Below are 12,443 nucleotides of genomic sequence, written 5' to 3'. Positions count from 1 at the left end.
GAGGAGGAACCCTAGGAGGATGCGTCGGGCGCGTGGTGTTCGTGGAAGGGACTGGTGGGGTGGAGGCAGGGAGCGGTGGGGCTGTGGGAAAAATTCGAGTGGCATTCGGTTGTAATTTCCTTAGAACGAAATGTCCCTTATACAAAACGGTTCGGATCACTTTGCGGGAAGCGAAGGAAAGCCACGGAAAGCACGTCTCGGGGTGCTTTCTCTCCTACGTGCAATGGAGAGGTCGGCTTTGTCAAAGCCAATAGCTAAGCTAGGCTGTTTGGTGAGCTTTGTTGGCTTTTTTTCGTGGAAAGCCACCAAAAGCTGAAACAAACACCCCCTGAGGAGGCATAAGGTATAATGGCGCAGCGGGATAAGGAAGAAAGTTGGTGAAGTCGACTGGACAATGATTTTTGAAGCGGTGTGACATATGCTGACCAAATGTGGGCAAGTTGTTCTTTGTCACATTCTTGTATCTCTTAAAAATGGAAAGCCAGTATCGAAGGGTTAGATTAATCCTCAATGCATTGGTAATGAAATATGCGGCCACAAATGACCAATCCAACAATTGGATGAATTCTCCTACCAACAATGCTAGCTTGTTCATATCAGTCAAATGTACACTAAATACTTCAGGTTCTGTCGATCTTTGGGGCGGGGTAGGCCCATGCTCCCCTGTCTCCGCCCCTGGCTTCGGATAGTCCTCCCCTGTCTCCGCCCGTGGGTTCGGGTAGTCCTCACCGTTTGCACTTCCAAATGCTAGTGGCTTGTACTCCTCTTCTGGTAATTCACTTAGGTGGAATGGTGGATATTGGCTTCACAGTACCATATCTCATCAAGATTTCCATCTTACTTATGATTATAACCTTACTTTCTGTGCTTATGGATGTCACTCCCAGTAAAAAGGTTTCCACTTCTCATCATCAACATCTGAAAGGAATTCAAGAATAACCAATGTTCTCCCTGATGTGCACCTTTCATTGTCTATCCTACAAAAGTTGTGTCCATTAAAGTGCAAAATTGAAGATAAGTGACCACGGACTTGATAGCCACCAATGATGGGAACCACAGATGGAGAACCAAGATGATTCCGTTGTAACAAGAAGTTGATAACGTGTTGCTTCTCGGTCAAACGACCGAACATGAAGTTGTTGACGTAAAGGTATGTGTCATAGGGTCTGCGAAACATCGGTTTGCACCGACCCAAATGTATAACAAACTCTGTAATATTAGAGATGACCGTCTCTAAATTTAGTAAGGCACCCTGTAGGTCCTGGTTGTTACAAACTTTGTGATCTGATATACGCGAGTTTGTTTGTATGGCAGCACTTGAGGGGAGTGCCAAGATATTACAAAAAATTGCCAGTGCTCAGCACTTATGTAGAGCCCTCTTTGTTTATTAATTCGTTGCACTTGAAAGTGTCTACCGCATGATAACCATGGTACATAGCCCTAGCTAGCATCTTTAGTTGTAGAAGCATACCAGAGTTGGTGATGTACCGCCCATATGCTTCCTCAACAACCATCTGAGCTCTTAGGAGGAGTTGCTACAACCTCTCCACATCCACATGCTTCCCCTCTGAACATATGAGGCCCACATCTGCTTGTCAGAAAGGAGAGAAATCTGTAACCACAAACAGAATTGCTTCCACCCCGAAAACTTTATGTTGAATGAAGGTGTTGAACAAGGAAACCGTTTTTGTTCTCACTTAGTAGAGATAAGCTTTTACGGTATGGTGTAGTTTGGATGGATGCCATGGCATTGCTGTCTAGCCTGAAGGACCAGTTGGATGTGTTTCCATTGCCCATTAAGTCAATGTGGAAATTAAGGTGGAGTTATTTCACATCACGAAAATAGTAGGCAGTCTAATTCACTTTGGAATTGTAAGGGCACGATGCAGCCAGTACGAACACGTAGGGAACACCGAAACGCTCAAGAAAGCAAAACACCGAGCCAAGGGTTGTATTCATCTTTTCTTGGCTTCAGAATCCATGATGAAACTTCACCCCCTCTCCCACCCAACAGTGTTTCGGTACAAATGTACATTCAACATTTGTTGTTTTACTATCTGAACATTTGGAAAAAGTGGTTCCCGATGAAACCATCATCTCTTCCAAATTGGGAATTGAGGTGTGCCCTAGAAAGTTTATATTTTTGTTAACCTTTGTTGGTTTGTTTTTAAGGTACCCTTGTTTTAAGAGCCAAGACAACATTGCAAGATTAAGCCTAGAAATTGTGAAGTGCAGAGATGTTGACTAGTTAAATGGGTGATGGCATTAGCCTTCACCAGTCGGTATCTCCAAAGATATGCCTGGCCAGCTGTACCTACAAAATACAGATATGTTGTCTATGGCGTTTTTAGTGCCTATCAGAGTTTTATTTCAAGGTGCTCATGTCAAAATTTTTGAAATATTTCTTTTGGCATTGAAAACATTATATTGTCCAGTAATGGGTAACTGGTTCAAATTGTTGGTGCATCCTATTTTTATGTAATGGAACTAAGCTTTTTCCATAATTGGACTCCGATCGGGAGGCACTGCACATCATCTTTTGCCTAACCACACCCCCTTAGCTTCAATATGTTCTCCTCTTTGTTGAGCAATATTATCTTAGTTAGTGCATTTTTATTCTATCCAACGCCCATATTGTGTTGGCTAGTGCCGACATATTGTGGTATTTGCTTTATCTACAAAGTGGGGCATGGAGCCTTATTGAATAGTGTCAACATGTTTGCAATATTAACATATATGGCACACACAGGTGGCTAGTGGAAAGTTACCCATTGCACATAGTATATACACATCAATATGAACGTACATAGCACATGGATAGCACTTCAAAGTTCACACGATGGATAAGTAGCACTTGTACCAATGATCACTAGCTAACTATTTCGATGTAAAATTAAATATATTCGATGAATCTATTTTTGCCACAATTCATGGAATACCTTTCATTCTACGTCTCATTAGTTCTTTTTTCCTTGAGGTTGTGTCTTGTTAATTCTTGGTCTTTTTATTCAAAAAATAAATCAAAAGGTTGGTGCTTGCCATGTTTATGAAGATTTATTTCCATTCCATGTTTTAAAGGACGCAAAAATAATGAGCAAGCAAAACAAAAGGAAGATGAAAGGATAGTTTTTTAGGAATAAGATGAAAAGATTTCAGGCTCCATTTAGTTTGAGCAAACACAAATGGACGAGATTAGAATTATAAATTTTTTCCATGCTTCGAGACAAGCAAGGAAAATTCAGTTCTTTTTACAAGAGAGAAAAGAAGGCTACTTCATTAAGCCAAGGTAAGTGGTACCAATTCTACATAGAAAATTCACCTGTCCCATGCTTAATGTTTGTGGTGACTATGGTAGCTATGGTGCTCGGTTACTGCATGGGCGAGGTGAAGCACGGCTGGAGATGCATCGCCTCTTTCGCACTACTCATATAGGAAAACATATGTCTTGTTTGTTTCACTCGAACATCTCATAGTCAACCACTAAGGCCATGACTACATGCTTCCGTTTGCTATAGCATGCTGACTTGCTATAATTTGTTACTTCATGAAGGAATACACTTTATGATGGACTACATATATATACGAGCCATATGCCTAGATAATAAATGGCCATGTACCTAGTCATGATTATGTTCCTGCACCATACATGCAATTGGTTCGTGCGAGCGATGCGTTGTTTCTCTTACTCTTTACATGAAGAATGCATGCACAACATGTATGCCTTGCTAGAAATTTAATGGGTTGCTGCTGCATTTGGGCCTCGTGTTATGCACCCCTCCAATAGCCAATAATTGACCTGCTTAGATTTGTTGTATTTCATAAAGACGCCATGGATTGCAACTCCACATGAAAATACTTTCTTTTTTAAAATGCGGAAAATACTTCTTTCCGGAAGCTATGTTTCAAAATTATTAAAGAGTTCAACCTTTTGAAGCAATAACCACTTTCCCCAGAAAATAAAGCAACGAAAGATTTTCTAATTGATGCACTACATCCTCAAAGTTTGTGGGGCCCACTGTTCAAGAATTCATCCGATTAATGAGTTAATTGGCGAGTTAAACGCTACTCACCGCATGACCGAATCGAATAACACCTATTCATCATGTTAACTTGCGAGGACGATTAAATGGTCTATTAGACCGATTAATCAGTCGTCAGGCCGATTAATCGATGTTGGCCTCCTCACTCGTGGGCAAACAAAGCCCAATTATTTGGCCCATAGCCCTGCCGAGCCCCTCCCATTCATAAATACCTAGGGTTTAGCCCTTCTTCCGCCCTCCCACTCCTCTCATCCCCTCTCGAATAGATGGTGGCTGGCCAGGTCCTCATCGGCGCGCCGCCGCTTCCCCTTCTCCTTTGTGTGCTGCCGCTTTCTCTTCTTCCTCGGTGTGTTGATACTTCCCCTCCTCCTCTGTGACCCGCCACCTCCATCAACTGACCAGTTCAGATGCCCTGCGCAGCCACCGTCACCTTTCCTTTGTCTATCGCCGTCACATGGACGCCATCACTCGGAGTTGCATTCTAGGCGGAAATCAGCCAAAAAATGTTGGTGTATACATGTTTGTTGATGATTTTGACACCCACATGGATGATTGTTATTGCATACATGTTTGTCATCTATTGAGAAAAGAAAATGGTACCATTTGCTTCATATTTGCAATGTAGATTTTTTTCTCCATACACAGTTTGCTTCTATTGAGTTTATAATTCCACCGATTAATGGTCGACCAATTAGTCTAGTTAATAGGCTGATTCAACGATTAATCGCTACTCCCTAGTCAAGCGAGCAGCTACGAGTTACTGATTTCCTTAATAGGCTGATTCAACGATTAAGAATTTTTTTGTTACCGTTGATAACAACCTTCAAGGAGATAAGAGCTGACTGCAGTCAGTACGAACACCTTGGCAAAACAGAAACTGCTCAAGAAGGTTCACAGTGAGCTTTTGCTTCAGAAAACATGATAAACTTCCATCCCCTTTGCTTTCGTATAAATTTACATTGAACATTTGTTGTTTCTGTGTGGACATTTGGAAAACATGGTTCCAAATGAATCCATCATCTCTTCCCTGTGAATAAGATAGAACTGACAGAAGCAGGTTTTGTTTTGCTTGTTTTGACAGCATGGACTACCATACCACAAGAATACACAAGCGAATAATTTTTAGTACAAAACACTCTACTTGGTTTGCTTGTTCTGAACAAGTATGCATCATCATACTGCACATGTTTTTTTGTGTGTGTGTGTTTTTCTGGCAATTGTTGGTAGTAATAATTGACAGAACAAAATTTACTAGATAACACACACACACACAACACTCATTTGGGAGCGTGTATTCCTATGCCAGTACTACCCTGCTGTCTGTTCCTCCGACTACCATGTCATTGTGATTAAGCAAGCAATTGATGATAATTAAAACAATTAAGGGAATCGGTTCAACGATGGGGATGTAGCTCAAATGGTAGAGCGCCCGCTTTGCATGCGGGAGGCACGGGGTTCGATCCCCCGCATCTCCATTTCATTTTCTCATTTTTTTTTTATATTTTGCATTATATGAGGTCCGTCTGAGGTAGGCAGAAGCATATATGAGGTCTCCATTATCCAGCCTTATTTTTTTACTTCATCCGTCCTAAAATAAATATCTTAACTTTGTACTAGCTCTAGTATAAAATTAGCTTTAGTACAAAGTTATACTATGTTTGAGACACTTATTTTTAAGACGGAAGGAGTAGTACGTTAGATCTATCCATTTGTACTGTCAAGGCAAAGCATGAAGTCATGTCGGTATGAATCTGCATGCATGCTGTTGGATAAATTAATTTCATCTTCCTTTTGCTTACTTATAAACCCCCAAAACAACACACACAGACACGAGTCTAACCAAAACCACCGTATATAATCCCATGGTGAAACGGAGGGGCGAACGACGGAACCATGGAGGCGACGGCACGACTGAGGCTCGTCGGCCACCGCACGTGCCGATGCTGGTGACGCCCGATTTAGGACACCTGATCCCGCTCGCCGAGCTTGCCAAGCGCCTGGCCAAGGACATCGAGAGGTTGCCGAGCGTGCCAAAGGGGTTCGTCGAGAGGACCAAGCTAGGACGTCGGCCTCCTCGGACCATCGTGGCCGACGGAGACGAAGGTGTTGGCTCATGAAGCCACGGGAGGCTTATTGCTGCACTCCCGGTGGAATTCCGTCTTAGAGAGCCTGGTGCATGGCGTGCCCATGGTGCCGTGGCCGCTCTACGCCGAGCAACGACAGAACACCGTGATGCTGACAGAAGGAGTTGTGGTAGCCATATGAGAGCCCTCGGTAGTGAGGGAAGTGATGTTTGGCCATGGCAAAGGAGGAGGTCGCCGCGACAGTGAGGGAAGTGATGGTTGGCCATGGAAAATGTGCGGAGGTAAGAGCTAAGGTGGCGGCGCTACAGAAGGTGGCCAAGGAAGCTCTTCTTAAGGGGGGGGGGGGGGGTGCCGCCACAACCGTGCTGGATGAAGTGGTGCCCAAGTGCACCAGTGACAAGTATCTCGCTACGAATGGTTGTGTGTATTGTGATGATTTGTCTTTTTTTCTTAAGAAATAAAAACATCCCACCTCTTCAATGTGGTTGTACGACATTTTTGAGAGTGAATTTTCCATTGTGTATTTGGAAGGGCCATTTTGCATAGAGTATGTCTACATGGCAACAGTTAAGCGCCACATAAGCAGGTGAACACTGGTCTATGGGCAAGTTAGGGCTCTCGGTGAATAACTTATATATAGTTTTAGGACTAACTTGCATTGACACCTCCAAAATAAATAGTGATTGGATCTATGACTATGTGATACAGTTACTCTTGTGAATTGTTCTTATTGCGCTATCAGATCACATCACCTCCAAAATGAATTTCACAGTAGCAAGACCGGTTTCCAAGGAGAAATATTGCTGCTGTTTGTTTGCTCGGGGCAACGGTGAGGTTCGCTGACGGTGAGGCTAGACACGGGAGAGTTGGAGAAGTTGATGAACATACTGTCGGGACGTGCCGGTATAGGAAAGCTTCTGGATTGTTTGTTTCACTCCTATATCTCATAGATAGTATATTTAGCTAAATAATCCATTAAGCATAAGGCTTTGCCTTCTACTTAAAGCTATAGCTCCCACACGTTGTGATGGACTATATATAGACGAGCCAACGTGCTTGCCAAGATCATCCAATGCCCATGTATGTAGTCATGTGTATATTACTCCACTTTGCGTGCAACTTCTTTCGTGCTAGTCATGCCTTGTTTCTCTTGCTCTTCACTTCATATGAAAAATGCATGCACGCCATGTGTGACCCTTAAAGCACGATTTTTCTTTTACGAATACACAAAGATTACGTATCATTTATTGATAGAAGAAAATAAAATGAGTATATGAGAAGGCACAACACATGAATGCATACATGGTAAGGCGTGTGCATATTACTTACAGCAGGAATAAAATCGCTTGTTGCTGTATTTTGGCCTTGTGTTATGCACTGGTCCTGCTGACCAACTCAACGCGCAAGATCTCAAGCCTAGAACCTCCAGGCTACAATACCTCTGTAGCCTCTATCTAAACATTTCAGTTTGAGTCAAGATCCGAGCTATCCTTGTATACAAATTTTTATTTTTTGCTGTTTCAAACAAGAGAACATTTGACCTTGAAACTTTACAGGCCAACTATACACAAGTGCCATTCATTGAAATATAATGTTTCCATTTTTTTGTGAAACATAAATTTGTCAAATTTCAAATTCTGAATGAGTTGTAATTTTTGAAAATTCACATTGCGCCCAAGGATCCAAAGTGGTTGGACCTTGCGCAAGCGAGACCTGCAAGACGTGCACCGGGCTGCCCTTTTTTATATTGCACCAAACAAATCTGCGCATGGTGGTACTTGTGCGATGTTGATCTGCAAAGTTTCGAATTCTAGTGTTCAATTATTTGAGAGAAACAAAAAAAGAAATTCACTTGCACGAACTCTGATATAAAAATGAACGGTGTGATGATAGAGTGACACTGGTATGTAGTACTATCAGAACTTTGCATGGATTGCCTGAATTGCACAGTAGAGTGCTATCCGTCAAATAATTATCTTCTTAATAAAAAAATACGCCTTACATTTTGAAAGCAGAGAGACAAAGTGGCGAGAACGAGACGGTTTTTCTTGTTTTGTTTTATGTGGCGGATAGACCCGCTTCGATGCTATATTCAGTATGTCAGCCAGGAGCTCGAACTCACTATGCATATTAAAAGGAAATTCACTTGCACGGACCCTGGTATAAAAATGGACGGTGTGATGATCGAGTGACACTGGTATGTAGTACTATGAGAACTTTGCATAGATTGCCCGAATTGCATAGTAGAGCGCTATACGTCAAATAATTATCTTCTTAATAAAAAGAATACGCCTTACATTTTAAAAGCAGAGAGACAAAGTGGCAAGAACGAGACGGTTTTTCTTGTTCTGTTTTATGTGGCAGATAGACCCGCTTCGATGTTTTTTTTCGAAAAGGAGGCTTAGCCCCGGCCTATGCATCAAGTGATGCATGCAGCCATATATTATTCAAAATCAAATCTCATCAGAGTACAAACAAAATAAAAGCAACATAGTGCTAAAATAGAAGATACAAGGCGAACTTCGCGCCCAGGCCGGAGGTGACGAAAAGATCTAGATGCTTATACGCTTATTCTATTAATATGACGTCATCCAAACCGGTTGAAGATACCATGTGCTACCATCTCCCAACGGACACACCCAGTAACCATAGGCTCCCTGGCTGCCACAGGATTGAGTAACGACCATGTGTGGATCAGTGCGGTAGTTCTGAAGATAACCTGCAGAAAGTGAATATCACGTAGTCTATTAAAAACCAAATCATTTCTACTGTTCCATAAAGCCCACAAAAGAGCACATGCTCTAACTTGAATAGGTTTAGCAAATTGAACATCAACTCCCTGTAACCACGTTCCAAATAACGAGTTCAAACTATCAGGAGGAGGGATGTTAAAAGCAATGTGAATCGAGCGCCAAACTAGTTTAGCCATAGGACAGTCAAGAAAGAGGTGTTGAATACTCTCCACACTCGGATAGAAGCTGCATCTGGGATTACCCTTCCAATTCCGCTTGGCCAGATTATTCTAATTCGTTAGAATAACTTCTTTGTGGACAAACGACATGAAGACTTTAATTCTAAGAGGAACTCTGATCTTCCAAATATGCTCTGATTTTGGAATAGGTGCAGAATCTATGAGATCTAAATACATGAATTTAACCGTAAACACCCCATTCGAGGTTAAACTCCAAGAAATTCGATCAGCCCTGTCAGAAAGGTTAACCTCCATCAACCTTCTAACAAGATGCAACCAGCTAGTCCATCTATCACCGATTAAAGATCTACGGAATTGAATATTTAGGGGTATCTCACGTAATACTGCCGCAACGGACACTTGTCGGCGTTGGGCAATATGGTACATGACCCGCTTCGATGTTGTATTCAATATGTCCACTAGGAGCTCGAACTCACCATGCCATATTAAATACCACAGTGGCGCGCGGACAAATAGCTGGGGTAATTTTCAATGACTTAAATGCCACAGTGATGTAGAGAAACGGAGACGACACGCGAGGTCAGTGTCGGGTTGTACAACACCACTAGATCATGATTGACGCGCGTTGCTGCGTCCATCTATTTTTTCAATAAAATGGTAGTTACTTTTACAAATATATGGAGATGCAAGAACTGGATTACCATTTTCAATGGAAGAACTTCTCAACCATCATGTACACGAACCAAATATTTATCATTTTAAATAATTTTCATATTCTATAATTTCCACCTTATATCATCCATTCTCCTAGTTTCATGTCTACCAAGATTTCTGTAGTATCTCATAAATTGGATCATAAATTCACAACCCAACATTTTATGACCACCAATGTGCCAGAAGGTGATCGTAGAAAGAATGTGAAACCAAATGGCATTCCATGATACTGACTGGTGTGCTAATCTTAACAAAAAAATTCAGCAACACATGTCAAAATAATAATAATACAAAGTCATATTTTCTCTCAGTTACATATATGTAAATGACATCAGCAATACAATTAGAGGATGGAGTATTTGACGCTACTAAGCAGCAGATAGATTAACCAACAGGCATGTTGAAAGTTTCACAACACTCTGAGTGGATGGATTAGCTCTTCAATTGCCGCATTTGATACTCTCAATGCTTGTGTCCACTATATTTGTATAGGAAAAAAAATTAGTGAAAGTACTACATATATATAGAACCAAACCATGGTCTTTCTGTTCAGATGAATATAAATAAAAATTTAATATAAATAAAAACAACCAAAGACACTGCAAGTATATTGGATGTAATAGCATCTTATATTATGGACGGAGGGAGTACTGTTTAGTGAGCCGTGTTGTTGCACTTGATCATGTACATAATAAACTTAACTATTTAAAAATATAGAAATATGAGTGTACATTATTCTTAGTTCTTTCCAGGTAAAGCTATAGAATCAGTGGTAACTTCCGTTAGTTCAGTGCATATACAAAAATCACAGCTTCTTAAGCTCACATATCAACGTATGTGAGGGCAATACTGGGCTAAACTAAGGATGCAACATAAAGGGTAATATTATGATAAATCTGTACACATGCAGATAAGATGCATCAAATGATCTATCCTCATGCCAGACTACTGTAATAGGTTCCAAACAAGAAAAGCATATGAAGTGGGATGATTCATTTGTCAAGAATCCCAAGAAAACATAAAGTATAATGTAAGGAAAAGTAACTCTAGAAATGTAAGGTCCATACAGTTTGAACAACCGTTCATCTAAAGATATTAAGAACGAAGGGAGTGTTTATTCCAAATACTAATGTAAGAAGAAGAAAATGATCCCTAAACTGTTTTTATTCCAAATCACAATGCTAATAATTTGGCATATCATTATTGTACTATCAAGTTATGGAGATTTGTCTGTATGTGGATAGTTATGCAGACCTAATCTTGAGATTGCAAATGGTAGCACAATTTTATGTTCCAACTATGTACCATAATCAATTGTGCGATATGGAGTTAGTAGACATATTTTGCAGCCATAGCCTCTCAAAATGAACCATTCAATCAAAGCCAACAAAAATGTATTTCATCAGAAGAAACATCCCTGCTATCAGTGATTAACAAATCATATTGTAGATGCCACCATATAGTCCAACATATAAAGTTAAATCTCCAAGAACAAAGACCGTGCATTGGTAGTACTTTAGTCAAAATTAATTTCAATCTTTTGTTGTCAGGAATCCTCATCTTCAATTAAATATATTGCCATGCCATCTTTTTCATGGATCCGTAAATCCGGCCAAGATTTGTAATTTTCGTTATCTAAATCCTAGCCCCAAATCCACGAGCTAAATCATATGAGCAAAACCGGGTGAAATCCAACCAACGCAATCTAGACTAAGATCCAACAGCAAACAGAAAAATAACAAGATGAAGCAAGCAAGAAAAATTATCGCAGCAGTAGGCTAGGAGAAGCAAAGCAACATATCTAATTTTCAAATGCAAGTTGAGAATGTGCTCGTAACTGTTCTGCCTGCTACTCCCATGGCAGCCGGCCGATAGATGGACAACTATGTCAGCGCTGGTGCTGCCAATTTTCATTCGTCTTTCCTACGCAGGCAGCTCTGTTTATCGTCGTCGTCCTCACAGTCGAATCTGGGTAGTTTCCCACACAGCTCGCATCTTGGACCGCATTGTCACCACAGGCAAAAGCATTGTCATGAAGAGTGGACACCGGTTGCAATATCCATTTGCATGTTATTTTGTGGCTCTCATTTGGGTTGCACGATGAATACGATGCGATATTAAGTGATGCGATATTGTGTGATGCTCATAGTTCGCAAGTACTGGGTCGACATGTCAATCGGTGGACAAATGTTTGTGGTGGTTGCATTGCAATAATATGTGCAACACAAAATCAGGTGCATGACTGCATCTTTTCAAATATCAATAAGGTAGGAATACAATTAATTACACAAATTAAATAGGCGGAAGAATGTACCTTCTCAGGTGTGCTAACTTCCTCCGTAATATCATATAAGCATCGATCAGGCCTAAGTCAGAGCCGCCCTTCTTGGAGAAAAAGAAATGCAGGCAACAACACGCAAAGAGTAAGTTAATTTCCCATTTAAGGCATTGACAAGTACAAGATACAATGAGTTGCGTAAACTGATCCGACTAAACATTATCATTAAACCATCCTCTTCGGGATTGCTCGAACCCAAACAGAATGCATAATGACTGAGATGGTTTGTATGTCTCCTAGATTCCTCGCAACATTGCCAATAATTACATTCCAGAAAACTGAGTACTAACATAGATGAGGGAATAAGATCAAAATACATACTCACCGCTACCCAT

At 40.9% G+C, this 12,443-nt stretch overlaps 1 non-coding gene and 1 pseudogene across 1 annotated transcript; both read left to right on the top strand.

The window, feature by feature from the left end:
- Positions 1-6,957, top strand: part of LOC123441281 — a 91,375-nt pseudogene extending 84,418 nt beyond the window's left edge.
- On the top strand, positions 5,443-5,515 carry TRNAA-UGC. The gene has a single exon. It is a non-coding gene; the product is annotated as a tRNA-Ala (tRNA).
- Positions 6,958-12,443: the final 5,486 nt, after the last annotated feature.

Source organism: Hordeum vulgare, chromosome 3H (assembly GCF_904849725.1).
Source record: "Hordeum vulgare subsp. vulgare chromosome 3H, MorexV3_pseudomolecules_assembly, whole genome shotgun sequence".
Classification (NCBI taxonomy): Eukaryota; Viridiplantae; Streptophyta; class Magnoliopsida; order Poales; family Poaceae; genus Hordeum; species Hordeum vulgare.
This window is presented reverse-complemented; position numbering and strand designations above follow the sequence as displayed.